A 6,641-nucleotide genomic window follows, 5' to 3' on the forward strand; every position below is an offset into this window, starting at 1 on the left:
GCATACTGAGTGTATGCACAGCACATACACGCTCACGTGTGCGAGAGCCTAGGGAAGCCGAGCCACCACGCTGGATGTGGGAACACAGGACAGTTCTCTTCTCTCTCTATCCTTCCCCCATCCCCACAGTCCTTGCAAAAGCACTAAGAGACTTGTCACACGATAATGAAAAACTGAAATGTGACGGATTCAATTACAATTTATATTTTCACTTAACAATCAATTACCTTCCCCTTATTGGAGGAACATCATTAAGCTATGATACCAGCTCTGGAAAGATACTGTCTCGGGGAGAGGAGCAGCTGGGAGAGCTCAACAGGGCTGTTAGTCTCCCAGGAACCTGGGCAGTGAGGGAGAGGGAGGGCTTGGAGCCGGAAGAGCGGATGAGGAAGGGCTTGCTTCCTGGGCCGCACAGGGGTGACCCAGGGGACACTCTCTGCCTATCGGTGCCGAGAGGGAAACGAGGGGATCCCCTCCTTCCTCCTGCCCCTGTGCGTGTATCCGTGGGAGCTTCCCCACACTCTAAAAGAAAATAGAAAAGTGAAGCTTCCGTTGCACATCCCCTGGGAACAGCTGGTCTCCAAAGTGACAAGTCTGTGAGGGAGGGGTGAAGGATGCTGGAAGCAGCACCGAGCAAGACAGACCTGCTGGGGACCGGGCAAGGCACGGAGGCAACTTCCCGGGCACAGCCCCTGCGGAGATCCTTCAAGAGGTCTGGGGTGACCCATGTGCTCCTGTTCCCCAGGTGGGCTCTGTAGAATCCAAGGGGCTCTGGGGCTGGGCGTCTTGGAACAGCAGTCATGAACCCTGCACAGATCCAAGGGGCCTCCAAACAGCTGCCGCACAGGGAGATGAAAACTGAAATCCCCGTTTTCCTTCAGGAGGACGTAAAGGAGAGAGAGAATCCCAGTGCAGTTCCCCCATCCCCCCACCTCTCTCTTCTGCACGTGGGTGGAGCCCAGACTGGACAGGCCTCCCTACTCCCGGCATCTCACCTTCTAAACCTTTCCCCACGCTGCAGCCAGAATGTGTTTTCAAGCACACCAATCTGACCATGTCACTTAAGGCTTAAAACCTCTCATCCTATAAAATAAAGCCCAAATTTTCCTAGCACGGCATTTGAAGGGGATCAGAACACACCATCCCAGAATATGCCACATTGGCATAAGGATGATTTCGACTTTAAGGCAACTGAGAATGAACAGATGTAGGAAGACTTCTCTGCCCTCCCCTTACCTACCTATAAATAGAGCATAAATTTCCCTTTGTGAAGGGGTTTAACAGCCTTCACGCACCCCCACCAATACCAGGAAGGGAATAGGGACTCGGGTCACCTGAGACAGGGTCAAGACTGAGATAAGTTTGCATAAACAGACCTTACTAAAATAACCTTTATCTTCCATTAGTTCCTTTAATATCTTCTAGTTACTTTTCCACAATTTATTGTTCTTGAAGTTCAAACCCTCTTTCCTTTGTTAAAATGGTACATAAGCATCCAAATCTAACCACTTTCATGAGTTTCACTTCTTTTCTGTGAACTCATTATGCCTATAAATATTGATAAAAATTGTTTGCCTTCCCCCCCCCCCCCCCCGTCTTTTCTTAATTTAATATGCAGGCCTCCGGTACTGAACCTAAGAGAGTAGAGGAACATCATTCCTCCCCACCCTACCCTAAATGTGACCCAGTCCCCTAACCAATTTCACCTCTTAAGTGTCACACACTCTCACATTTTCCCAACTTCTCCATTTGACCCAACTCCTAGTAAACTTTTGAAATACCTTCAAATGTTACCTTCTCCTGAAGGCTTTTTTCAACACCTCCAGACAGTAGGTGGCTCCTTTGCCTTGCCTTGCCCCCAAAGCACTTTACTCACACCATTTGCTCATGCATTGTTGTAATAAGTATGGTGTAACATAGTGCACAGTGAGCAAAGAAAGCATGAGAGTTCTAGGGGCAAAAGCTTAGATTCAAATCCCAGTTTTGCCTTTTCCTAGCTATGTGCCTTCAGGCAAACCACTATCCATTTAGTACCTCGGTTTCCTCATCCGTAAAATGGGATTTATATAAGCTACCCTATATCAATAAGGTGGTTACAAGCATTAAGGAGTTGCTGCATGAAAACCACTGAGATCAATGAATGCCGCATAGTAAGTTCTCAATACACATTGGTTAATAGTTACTTGATTTTGTTCACTAAGAGTTTTATGAAAGCGTCAGTTAAATCTTAATGATCTTTGTACCTAATGTCAAAAAGAGCCCATCACAAAGCCTGGTGTTTCATAAGTTTTCAAAAAGAAACAAGAAGAAAAAAGAAAAAAATGTGTGCTGAATAAACAGGCAGTCACTATGCAGAGATATTGTGAACACAGTAGCTGCTGGTATCTGAAACTCTGAATGCATAGTTTGCGGAACATTTCAATGGCTGATGCCGTCAAATGTGCTTACATGTAAGTTATTGTGAAAACATTTTAAGGGCTGATAGTGTCAAACGTATTGAGGAACCACTGTAAATGTTGACATTGTCAAATGGGGTGTCAAATATAGTTATATGAAAACAATGTTACAGCAATGTATGTGACGTGCAGATCTATATTAAAGATATTGTACCAAGAACAAGGTTAAAGCAAAGCATAGTCCAAATAAAATACAAAGTCCTATCTTTTGGCTCATTATCTCAAAACTGCGATGAATCCAGAAATTCACCACATACTAATTCTTTTAAAAACACAATGTCATCCTGGGTGGGAGAGTGATCCCTTAAGGATGGAATCTTGGAGGAGAAGCAAAAGCGTGGACTCCACTCACAGTGAGGAAGGCATCCCCTAAGTGAGGCCTCTGCACACTTCTCTACCTGATTTCATGGAGCTGGGGGCAGTGTCAGCAATGAGCCAGGTGTGGCCAAGGTGCTCAGATAACAGCTGGGTCTTTGGTCACAAATGCTGGAGCCTTCCATTACTCTAGCCAGCCCCAAGGAAGGTCGGAGATGGGATACCCACTGTCCCCATGGGGTCCTGACCTGGCAGTGACAGTGGGGCTCCGGTATAATGGTCTGGATGACACAACCCAATCCCACACTTCACCCACTGCACTGCACTGCCATCAACATTCTGGGACAATGGGATTGCAGCTTACATTTTGGATTGGTTCTGTTTCCGAAAGATAGCCATTACTTCCTAGCTTAAAATCAAATCAAACACAAAAAGATAAAAATACCCTGGTGTCAATACTGAGTCTACTTGTCTGTTGTAGCCAGGAGAGAGAAATCAAAGCTTTGCTTTGTATCTGCTGGCCGCATTAGATCTGAAATCCAGTGTCCAGGTTAGGAAAGGGAATAATAGCATTATTATTAAAATTTTTGGCAATAGGCATCAAAAGGGCTTACATCCTCTGCTCCACTAATTCCAAATCTGGGAATTACACACTGTTTCTCACATTTTAACATTTGTGAAATTTGGATACACCCCTGCAATTGATATATACATGTAATGTGTGGAATTTCTTCTGACCCCTCTCTCCTTGACTTGTAGATGGTATCTACCTTCTCACGTGTCCTCACATGGTCTTTCCTCTGGGTGCTCTTGCAGTGTTGGTGACTTTTCCTCTTCTTACAAGGACACCAGTCATACTGGATTTGGGACCACCCTCACTCAAGCCCTTACTCATCCCTTATTGCCTCTATCTCCAAATACAGTTCTATCTCCAATAAGGGTAAGGTTCTATCTCCAAATATAGTCACATTGGGGGATTAGGGCTTCAACATATGAATTTGAATGGCAAATAATTCTGTCCATCACATCAATGGTGACTTAGAATCAAGGAAGTACAGTATAACCTTTGTAATCAAATAAAAGAAGTAAGGTTCATTGAAGAAAACAAGCTACATCATCACATCTTCTCTGACAGCCTGTTTGACCCATTCCTGACGTCCTCGGAGGCCAGGTCCAGCCACCAGTGGGAAGCTAGAGACCCAGCTTTATTCTTCCCCCACACTCCACCCCTAGCTCAGAAATGGCTCCTACCATGTTCCCTCTGCCTCAACAATGATTTGACCCCCTTGATTTGACAACCCCCCCAGAGGGCCTGGGCCCACATTTTACCCCTAACCTTGAATCATGTATTATAGTCTTTTCTGAGTAAATCTTTTTTTTTTTCTTAACTACAGGGTAGCCTTCTCCTATCTAACTCCTATTCCCACTTAACAATTTAGCTGTCATCTGCTCCCGTGGAAACTTTGACTATACCCCCCCAAATCCAGTATGGGGTACGTGTCCCCTTCTGAGAGTTGTCAGTGCCACTGAAAGTTCTGTTCTATCTACTTACTGGTGTAAGTAACACACACACACACACACACACACACACACGCACACACACACACACACACACACACACATAGTGACTCCCTTAGTAGTAAAGACTGAGTATCAGTCAACTTTCCACCTCCCGGTCCAAATACAACCACTTGTTAGCTGTATGCTCTCTGTGCTTTAATTTCCTTCTCTGTAAAGAGGGACAGTCACATAACCCAGATCAGAGAACGCCTGTGCACATGAAATGAGATGGTCAGGTGTAGACAGTTCTTGGCTCAGTGTTCCCATGTGACCGATGATGATTGTCATTACCATGAAGTAGCACTCAGAGAATGTGCACAGGGTGAAAGGAAGCAAAGGTCACGTGTTCTTCACCTTTGCCCTCCCATGAGGCCTAGCCACACAGATCTAGGTACAAGAACCATTTCTTAAACAAGTCTTAAAGTGAATAAATTACTTGTGTGCTATCCTACTTGAAGGGCTGTAGGGTCTACAGTGACAGACAGACAGAAGGCTCTTAAGAGTTTAACCATAATTGATCATGGGGAGGTATAAAAGATGACTAAATACGCTCTGCACATAAGACTTAGAAAGCCAACTCAATTCCTTCAAAACTGTTTTTCCTGGTGAACAAGTTGCCTGCAAATAGTCCAGGACTCCCTTCTCCTGTGCAGTGTGGCTCTTCCTGGGAGCTGTCGTCATGGGGCAACCCACCCACACCTCCAGGGAATATCCCTGTCACACAGTGTATGCTGTGCAAGTCAGGACCACCGACAGGAAAACTCGGCCACAGGCAACACCAGTCATGTGATCTGACTCCGGAAATCCCACCTTTGGTAATATAGCTGCAGAACATGATCCAAAAGAAGAAAAGTACATAGATGAAGATGTTCTCTACAGTAGCACATAGGATCTTAAAAACACAAATAACCAGATGCGGACAGTTTGAGGTGCACTGGAATGTACAAAAAAAATATTTTGATACCATGAAGAGGGGTAAGTGGAAATCTATGCTTACCATTAAAGAGAGACCAAAGCTGTATCTCCACTATGATGTTTGCTGTGTAAAAATATAGATGCTGTGGTCAAAACACAAAATATGCCAAGAAAAAGCTAGTGATCCTGTTAGAAAGAAAGGGAATTGGGGAATTAGGAATGTGTTTTCCATCTTAGAAAAGGCCTCAGTGCTTCTATAAGAAGGTTTACGCAAGATGCCCTTCATCAGCCAGTCCCCAGCTGTTTGGGAACACTCCCTGACTTATGAGGATTAAGGGTTCGGGCAGCCCCTGTGGCTGCCATTGTTCCAAATATGCCACAAAATTCACAATCACAAAGAGTTGGCCAAGAACCTTCTCCAGCGTGGATGCGGCTCATACCAGATGGTGGCCGCCTGCTGCCTCTTTAGGGTTTTCCCAGTTGGAAGATGCTTGGGAAAGTCTTCCTTTTGTTTCCTCCTTGTTTTGTACACCTGAATTATTCATTTAACCAGTCGGTGCTCACTAAACGTTTCTGAAGGGCTTTTCCACTTGTTTCTGCGACGGGGGTGACATTTGATTCTACACTTTGGCTGGAGGAACTGCAAGAATGCAACACAGCCCCCCTAGTGACGGGGTCCAGGCTGTGCCGTGGCACCACTCATTGACCAGCTTGCTTGGTGCAGGGCTGGTTTGAATAACTGATGGACATGTTTGTTTGTTCTGAAATCAGTTGTGCTTCAATAATATAAGATGTGTGTAACTCATTTACTGAGCAGTCTCAACATGTAAACCTGAGTTTTCACCATTCACTGTCTTTGGTTAAACCTTACCCAATCTCCCATTCTTGTTCTTTATCGCTTTCCTCAAACTTCATGACTTCCTGATCCCTGATCCCTTCTGGTTATGAAAAGTCAGATAAGTTTTGAACTTCCATCTCATGCGTAATTTAAATACCGTCCACTGCCCGCCCCCCCAGGCCAGGCTGCAGGGCCTGCCTACTGGCAGTAGGGAACTCTGGCCCCTCAGTCCTCCCATCCCAGGCCCAGTAGGCCTGGCTACTCCGGAACAAGAATGAAAGTATCACAAGAATGTAAGTATTGCTACTTAACTCTGTGTTGGTGGTCCTCGCAGGGCACAGGTGGATTTCTTTGGGGCCAGCCACTCCACTCCATGCTTCCCTGAAATGGGAGAATGGGAGGTCTAATTCCATCCCTTATCTCTTATTGTGCAGATGATCGAATGTTTGCGTTGCCCTCAAAATTCCATGTGAATTCGGGGCACCTGGGTGGCTCAGTCGGTTAAGTGGCCGATTTCGGCTCAGGTCATGATCTCACAGTCCGTGAGTTCGAGCCCC

The sequence above is a fragment of the Panthera onca genome, chromosome A3 (genome assembly GCF_046562875.1).
Source record: "Panthera onca isolate mPanOnc1 chromosome A3, mPanOnc1 haplotype 2, whole genome shotgun sequence".
NCBI classification, from domain to species: domain Eukaryota; kingdom Metazoa; phylum Chordata; class Mammalia; order Carnivora; family Felidae; genus Panthera; species Panthera onca.